The following is a 9,331-nucleotide window of genomic DNA, read 5'->3' on the forward strand; positions in this document are numbered from 1 at the left end:
TGGATCACAGAACTAAATTTAAAGTACAAAGCTGTAAAGTCTACAACTACTAGGAGAAAATATAGGAAAAATAATCTAGGTGACCTTGATTTTGGCAATGAGATTTTTAGATGCAGCCTCACAAGTACAATCCATGAAAGGAAAAAACTGAAAGGTTGGAATTTATTAAAACACAAACTTCTGCTCTATGAAAGAAAATATTTGCAAAATATGTATCTGATAAAGGACTTGTAACCAAAGTATACAAAGAATTCTTACAACTCAGCAATAAGAAATCAAACAACCCCGTCAAAAATGGGCAGAAGACCTGAATAGACACCTATACCCAAAAGATATACATATAGCAAATAAGCATATGAAAAGATGCTAGACATGATGTGTCATTAGGAATTGCAAATTAAAACAACAATAAGATACCACTACACTCCTACTAGATGGCTAAAATCCAAAGCACTGACAATATCCAATGTTTGCAAGGATGTGGAGCGATAAGAGCTCTCATTCATTACTGGTGGGAATGCAAAATGATACAGCTACTTTGGAAGAAAGTTTGGCAGTTTTGTAATAGGGAAGAACATTTTGTATTTTATTACAAGTTAATCACTAAAGGGATGTTACCTATAAGCTTAAATTATACACAATGGCCCATCTCTGGGAACCCTACTTTCCCGGTAATGCGCATTAAGCTAAAATACCTTTGTTTAGCTCACAGGAAACATCCTACCAGGCCCACCTGTGAATGACTGCAGGGAGGAAGAAATCAACACATCCCCTCCAGAGGCTGTTGGGAACCAGGAAGTGTTTGACTTTACTCCCTCCCCTTTTAGTATAAAAGGAGCCTGAATTCTAACTCAGGCAAGATGGTTCTTTGGGGGCACGAGCCCACCATTTTCCTGGTTAGCTGGCTTTCCGAAGAGAATAGTCATTATTCCTTGCCTCAACAATTCATCTCTCAATTATTGGCCTGTTGTGCAGTGGCAAGCAGTACTAGTTTAGACTCGGTAACAGCTTCTTCCAAACCTAAGCATATTTTTACCATATGATCCAGCAATTGTAGTCCTAGGTATTTACCTAGTTGATTTCAAAACAAAAACCTATTTATATCAGTTTTATTCATAATCACTAAAAACTGGGAGCAACCAAGATGTCCTTCAGTAGATAAAATGAATCAACAAACTGAAACATCCATATAATGGAATATTACTCGGTGATTAAAATAAGAGAACTATCAAGCCACTAAAAGACATTGAGGAACCTTAAAGACACATTGCTAAATGAAGGAAGATGGTCCCAAAAGGCAATATACTATCTGATTCCAACTATATAACATTCTTGAAAAGGAAAAACTATAGAGATAATAAAATTGCCAGGCGCTCAGGATGAGGATGGGGGATAAACAGCTGAAGCACTGGGAACGTCTAGGGCAGTATTCTGGATAATACTGTAATGGTGAATACATGACATTATGCATTTGTGAAAACACACAGAACTATACAACGCAAAGATTGAACCTTAATATAAACTATTGACTTCAGTTAATAATAGTGAAGCAGTCTTATTTCATTAATTGTAAAAACTGTATCACATACTAATGCTAGATGTTCATAACTGTGAAAACTATGTGAGTGCTGGGTGAGCAGGTGGTGTATGGGAATTCCATTATCTGCTCATTTGTCCTGTAAATTTAAAACTGTTCTAAAAACAGTTTATTAATTAAAAAACAAGATTAGCGTGTGCTAAGTAGGGAAAAGAAAATTAGAGAACCATTAAGAATAAAGGCGAGGAGGTCAACTAGAAAGCTACTAAGGATAAGTTAGAGAATGATGATGCTGGTTTAAAGTAAGGTAAGAGTGATGAGAATGAAGTGAAATTTAAAATTCAAAATACTGTGAGGAGGAGGACGGGGGAGACAAAGAAAAAGAAAGAAATGTTTATAAAAGGGTGGGTGGAAAGAGGTGACAGATAAGAGGAGAAGTCGATCCCTCAAATTTCTGGCTTGACAAAAAAGAAAATCTTCAGCAATCGTCAACACACCACTATTGTACTAGACAGAAATATCCATGGGTGTTATAGAGATTCATCTTGCTAAGAATCAATAAACACTGCTAGTAATCTTGCTAAAAATAACAGACTAGGATTATTTTAAAGTTTCCTATGGAATTTCAAAGGCTTAAGAGACAATATTCTATCATGATGATGGAAGATCCCTAATATCAGAACCATGTCTACATGATTTTCCTTTGTAGTCACACCTTATGAAACACGGACTTTGATCATTCTGCTCAGGATGGATATAGTAGAATTAATTGCTGTTACCACACTGGCAGTTTTTTTAAAAATCGATATATCTGTTTAGCAATGGTAAAATAGAGAGTTACCTGTGATTTCAAGATGGGAGACTCTCTGTGGTGTAAGCTGTGGGGCAGCAGCAACATCTCCTTAAACTCCACGTCTCTTTGTCTTTGCTCACACCCCTGTTGTCAAAACCTGTGATAAATGGAGGAGTAAAGATTTACTGCTATGTTTTCCTGTCATATTAGACAAGATATACAGAAATGGATGCTTGAAATAGTCATTAATAAGACATGAGTTGTCAGCATTGTATATAGCAGGGCAGGCTAAATCCATTATGATTAAGGGCTCTCATCTTCAAGGTAATTTGCACTAAAAAGGTAGGCAAACAGCCAAAAGCCCATAACTGTACTTGGAAGGAAAAGAGAAGAGAACACTATGTTTCAGGGTCTTGGTTTGCAGGAGATGCCTTGTCTGTGTATGTGTGTGTGTGTGTGTGTGTGTGTGTGTACACACGTATGCCTGCATGAAAAGTTTTTTAAAAAGCCACAGAACAGTTCTATTTGTGCACCTTGATATGAACTACGTGATACTCACTAAGAAGAGAGTTAAATTTAACAAATACTTTTGGCCTAGTGTGAGGAATCCACAGAAATAGAAACATGATATCTTTTACTTGATGACATTTATTTGAAGGTTTTTTTGATCACACAATCCATTTTGGACATTTACTTGGCTCAGCTTAATCTAAATCTCATAAAAGAGATTTCCTGTAAAACATCAAGTCAAATTTATTCATTTTTGTGGTCAGATTTCTCAACCAGTTAGGATTGCATTCATCTACATGTAAAAAAACCCCTATAATAATATGGTCTAATTTTGTTCACCAAACAAGAAGTCTAGAGATAGTAGCCCCAGGCTGCTCAGCAGTTTCTTTAGACCAAAAATGCCCACACAACCTCTCTGTCTGCTCCATCGTCCTTATTATGTGGCTTGCCTCTTACTACTTTTTGACTCCGGATTGTAAGAAGGTGTTTCAGTCTCAAATTCACATTCTAGGGGAAAATTAGACGAAGGCACAGAAATAATGCATGCCAGCTTGAGCTGTCTTTTTAAAAATTTTGAAACAGGACAGCCATAGCACTTCCAGAGTCCCAATCCAACTGATTTCTGCTTACATCTCACTGACTAAGGCTGGGTCACATGACTACCCATAGCTGCAAGGCAGCTGCGAAATTAGTTTTTTTCTAATATGGGCACACTGCTGTCCCAAGCAAACTTACAGTCTTGGTAGCAAGTATTAAGGGTGAGGATATTTATTGGTGTCTACCAAGCCAGACTTAAAATACTCTTTCCACTCTAAACGCCACCAGCCGCCTTTTTCTCACTTTCACATTTTGAAAGTATTCATATCATCTTCACCTTTCTGCAGAGGGTGATACGTCAGGAATAACTGTTTTCTTGTCTGGTTACTTTGGCAAAAAACAAAGAACTATTCTTTCAGAGAGGAAACAGTAGTTCTCAAAAGTAACCAAAAATTTCTATGATTAGATGACAGCCAAATACAATAGAAAACTAATTCTAATAGAGCCCAACACAGTATTCTACATGTTATAATTTGGCACAAATGTATCCACATTCTTTGGTAATATCATTGCATCCCAAAGACTTGCAGAAAATCTGGGGTCCCTGTAACCACAATCAGTGTGAGATCCTAGACTGTCTCACTTGTTTGCTAGAGTGGGTAGGCTCTAATACTAACTTTTTTAAGAAACTGGGTCTCATGTGTAGCATACTTTTTGACACATGTTTTTCAACTACACTTACTTATCCTGTTTTTAGATGTCTTATAATGCAAACATAACTCTGTTTCTCAGCATAGGTAGGAAATATTTCTCACAGACTCCTCTATTGATTTCAAACCTATTCCTCAGCTCCAGGCTCCACATGTATACTGCTGTAAATCCAAGTTAACAAAAGGACTGGTTACGCATTTTACCACAGAATCAAATGAATTCTTTCCCTTTCTTTCCTTGCTCCTATCTTTCCTTCCGCCTTTCTTTTCCTTCTTCCTTCCTCCTTCTAGAGTATCTGATATGAAAAGGCATGAAAGAATTTTGAAGAATTCTTGGAAAATGGAATTATATGTGTCACCTTGACAGTGCCAGAATTCTAGTCCTAATTTGTAAAGTTCACTCAGAGATTTCATAATCATTCACAGTTAATTTTTAATTGTGGCAATTTCTGAGAGGCAATTTATACAAACCTAGACACTGTTAAAGAGAGAGATAATTAGGATAAAAAGACTACCAACAAGACAACATTTAAACCTGAAAAAGATACAAACTTCCTGTATTCTGATTCAAGAACTCAACTCCACAAGAATGAAATACGGGGGGACCTTGAAGATGGCGGAAGAGTAAGACGCGGAGATCGCCTTCCTCCCCACGGATACACCAGAAATACATCTACACGTGGAACAACTCCTACAGAACATCTACTGAAGGCTGGCAGAAGACCTCAGACCTCCCAAAAGGCAAGAAACTCCCCACGTACCTGGGTAGGGCAAAAGAAAAAAAGAAAAAACAGAGACAAAAGAATAAGGACGGCACCTGCACCAGTGAGAGGGAGCTGTGAAGGAGGAAAAGTTTCCACACACTAGGAAGCCCCTCCGCGGGTGGAGACTGCAGGAGGCGGAGGAGGGAGCTTCGGGACCGCAGAGGAGTACACAGCGACGGGTGCGGAGGGCAAAGCGGGGAGATTCCCGCACAGAGGATCGGTGCCAACTGGCACTCACCAGCCCGAGGCGCTTGTCTGCTCACCCGCCGGGGCGGGCGGGGCTGCGAGCTGAGGCTCGGTTTCGGTTTTGGACGGAGCGCAGGGAGAGGACTGGGGTTGGCGGCTTGAACATAGCCTGAAGGGGTTAGTGCACCACGACTAGCCGGGAGGGAGTTCGGGGAAAAGCCTGCACCTGCCGAAGAGGCAAGAGACTTTTTCTTCCCTCTTTGTTTCCTGGTGCGCGAGGAGAGGGGCTTAAGAGCGCTGCTTAAAGGAGCTCCAGAGACGGGCGCGAGCCGCGGCTAAAAGCGCGAACCCCAGAGACGGGCGGGAGACGCTGGGGCTGCTGCTGCCGCCACCAAGGGGCCTGTGTGCGAGCACAGGTCACTCTCCACACCCCTCTTCCACGGAGCCTGTGCAGCCCGCCACTGCCAGGTTCCCGGGATCCAGGGACAACTTCCCCGGGAGAACGCACGGTGGGCCTCAGGCTGGTGCAACGTCACGCCGCCCTCTGCCGCAACGTCACGCCGCCTCTGACGCCGCAGGCCCGCCTCGCACGCAGTGCCCCTCCTTCCCCCCACCCCCCCCCACCCCCGGCCTGAGTGACCCGGAGCCCCCGAATCAGCAGCTCCTTTAACCCCGTCCTGTCTGAGCAAAAAACAGACGCCCTCCAGCGACCTACACGCAGAGGCAGGGCCAAATCCAAAGCTGAGCTCCTGTGAGCTGTGAGAACAAAGAAGAGAAAGGGAAATCTCTCCCAGCAGCCTCAGAAGCAGCGGATTAAAGCTCCACAATCAACTTGATATACCCTGCATCTGTGGAATACCTGAATAGACAAGGAATGATCCCAAATTGAAGAGGTGGAATTTAGGAGCGAGATCTATGATTTTTTTCCCTTTTCCTCTTTTTGTGAATGTGTACGTGTATGCTTCTGTGTGAGATCTTGTCTGTATACTCTTGCTTCCACCATTTGTCCTAGGGCTCTATCCGTCCATGGTTTTTTTAAAAAATTTTTTTCTTAATAATTAATTTTAATTGTAATAACTTTATTATACTTTACCTTCGTTCTTTCTTTCTTTCCTTCCTTCCTTCCCTCCTTTAGACAACGAATCACCCCAAATTGAGGAGGTGATCTCTGAGAGCAAGATTTGATTTTTCCCCCTTTACCTCTTTTTGTGAAGGTGTATGTGTATGCTTCTGTGTAAGATTTTGTCTGTATAGCTTTGCTTCCAACATTTGTCCTAAGGTTCTATCCGTCCCTTTATTTTTTTCTAAATATTTTTTAATTCAATAACTATATTATACTTTATTTTATTTTTACTGTATCTTCTTTCTTTCTGTCTTTTTTCCTTTTCTCTCCTTCCTTCCTTCCTTCCTCCCTCCCTCCCTCCTTTCCTTCCTTCTTTGCTTCTTTCTTCCTTCCTTCCTTTCCTCCTTTCCTTCTTTCTTTCCTCATACTTCTACTAATTCTACTTTTTCTCCCTTTTATTCTGAGCCGTGTGGATGAAAGGCTCTTGGTGCTCCAGCCAGGAGTCAGGGCTCTGCCTCTGAGGTAGGAGAGCCAACTTCAGGACACTGGTCAACAAGAGACCTCCCAGCTCCACATAATATTAAACGGCGGAAATCTCCCAGAGACCTCCATCTTAACACCAGCACCCAGCTTCACTCAACGACCAGCAAGCCACAGTGCTGGACAACCTATGCCAAACAACTAGCAAAACAGGAACACAACCCCACCCATTAGCAGAGAGGCTGCCTAAAATCATAATAAGGCCACAGACACCCCAAAACATACCACCAGAAGTGAACCTGCCCACTAGAGAGACAAGATCCAGCCTCATCCACCACAACACAGGCACTAGTCCCCTCCACCAGGAAGCCTACACAACCCACTGAAACAACCTTAGCCACTGGAGACACATCAAAAACAACGGGAACTACGAACGTGCAGCCTGCAAAAAGGAGACCCCAAACACAGTAAGATAAGCAAAATGAGAAGACAGAAAAACACACAGCAGATGAAGGAGCAAGATAAAAACCCACCAGACCTAACAAATGAAGAGGAAATAGGCAGTCTACCTGAAAAAGAATTCAGAATAATGATAGTAAGGATGATCTGAAATCTTGGAAGTAGAATGGACAAAATGCAAGAAACAGTTAACAAGGACCTCTGAAGAAATAAAGATGAAACAAGCAACGATGAACAACGCAATAAATGAAATTAAAAGTACTCTAGATGGGATCAATAGCAGAATAATTGAGGCAGAAGAACGGATAAGTGACCTGGAAGATAAAATAGTGGAAATAACTACTGCAGAGCAGAATAAAGAAAAAAGAATGAAAAGAACTGAGGACAGTCTCAGAGACCTCTGGGACAACATGAAACGCACCAACATTCGAATTATAGGGGTTCCAGAAGAAGAAGAGAAAAAGAAAGGGACTGAGAAAATATTTGAAGAGATTATAGTTGAAAACTTCCCTAATATGGGAAAGGAAATAGTTAATCAAGTCCAGGAAGCACAGAGAGTCCCATACAGGATAAATACAAGGAGAAATACACCAAGACACATATTAATCAAACTGTCAAAAACTAAATACAAAGAAAGCATATTAAAAGCAGCAAGGGAAAAACAACAAATAACACACAAGGGAATCCCCATAAGGTTAACAGCTGATCTCTCAGCAGAAACCCTACAAGCCAGAAGGGAGTGGCAGGACATACTGAAAGTGATGAAGGAGAAAAGCCTGCAACCAAGACTACTCTACCCAGCAAGGATCTCATTCACATTTGATGGAGAAATTAAAACCTTTACAGACAAGCAAAAGCTGAGAGAGTTCAGCACCACTAAACCAGCTTTACAACAAATGCTAAAGGAACTTCTCTAGACAAGAAACACAAGAGAAGGAAAAGACCTGTAATAACGAACCCAAAACAATATAGAAAATGGGAATAGGAACATACATATCGATAATTACCTTAAATGTAAATGGACTAAATGCTCCCACCAAAAGACACAGATTGGCTGAATGGATACAAAAACAAGACCCTTATATATGCTGTCTACAAGAGACCCACTTCAGACCTAGAGACACATACAGACTGAAAGTAAGGGGATGGAAAAAGATATTCCATGCAAATGGAAACCAAAAGAAAGCTGGAGTAGCAATTCTCATATCAGACAAAACAGACTTTAAAATAAGGACTATTAAAAGGGACAAAGAAGGACACTACATAATGATCAAGGGATCGATCCAAGAAGAAGATATAACAATTGTAAATATTTATGCACCCAACATAGGAGCACCTCAATACATAAGGCAAATACTAACAGCCATAAAAGGGGAGATCGACAGTAACACATTCATAGTAGGGGACTTTAACACCCCACTTTCACCCATGGACAGATCATCCAAAATGAAAATAAATAAGGAAACACAAGCTTTAAATGATACATTAAACAAGATGGACTTAATTGATATTTATAGGACACTCCATCCAAAAACAACAGAATACACATTTTTCTCAAGTGCTCATGGAACATTCTCCAGGATAGATCATATCTTGGGTCACAAATCAAGCCTTGGTAAATTTAAGAAAATTGAAATTCTATCAAGTATCTTTTCTGACCACAACGCCATGAGACTAGAGGTCAATTACAGGAAAAGATCTGTAAAAAATACAAACACATGGAGGCTAAACAATACACTACTTAATAATGAAGTGATCACTGAAGAAATCAAAGAGGAAATAAAAAAATACCTAGAAACAAATGACAATGGAGACACAACGACCCAAAACCTATGGGATGCAGCAAAAGCAGTTCTAAGGGGGAAGTTTATAGCAATACAAGCCCACCTTAAGAAGCAGGAAACATCTCGAATAAACAACCTAACCTTGCACCTCAAGCAATTAGAGAAAGAAGAACAAAATAACCCCAAAGCTAGCAGAAGGAAAGAAATCATAAAAATCAGATCAGAAATAAATGAAAAAGAAATGAAGGAAATGATAGCAAAGATCAATAAAACTAAAAGCTGGTTCTTTGAGAAGATAAACAAAATAGATAAACCACTAGCCAGACACATCAAGAAAAAAAGGGAGAAGTCTCAAATCAATAGAATTAGAAATGAAAAAGGAGAAGTAACAACTGACACTGCAGAAATAAAAAAAATCATGAGAGATTACTACAAGCAACTCTATTCCAATAAAATGGACAATCTGGAAGAAATGGATAAATTCTTAGAAATGCACAACCTGCCAAGA

The sequence above is a fragment of the Phocoena phocoena genome, chromosome 6, assembly GCF_963924675.1.
Source record: "Phocoena phocoena chromosome 6, mPhoPho1.1, whole genome shotgun sequence".
NCBI classification, from domain to species: domain Eukaryota; kingdom Metazoa; phylum Chordata; class Mammalia; order Artiodactyla; family Phocoenidae; genus Phocoena; species Phocoena phocoena.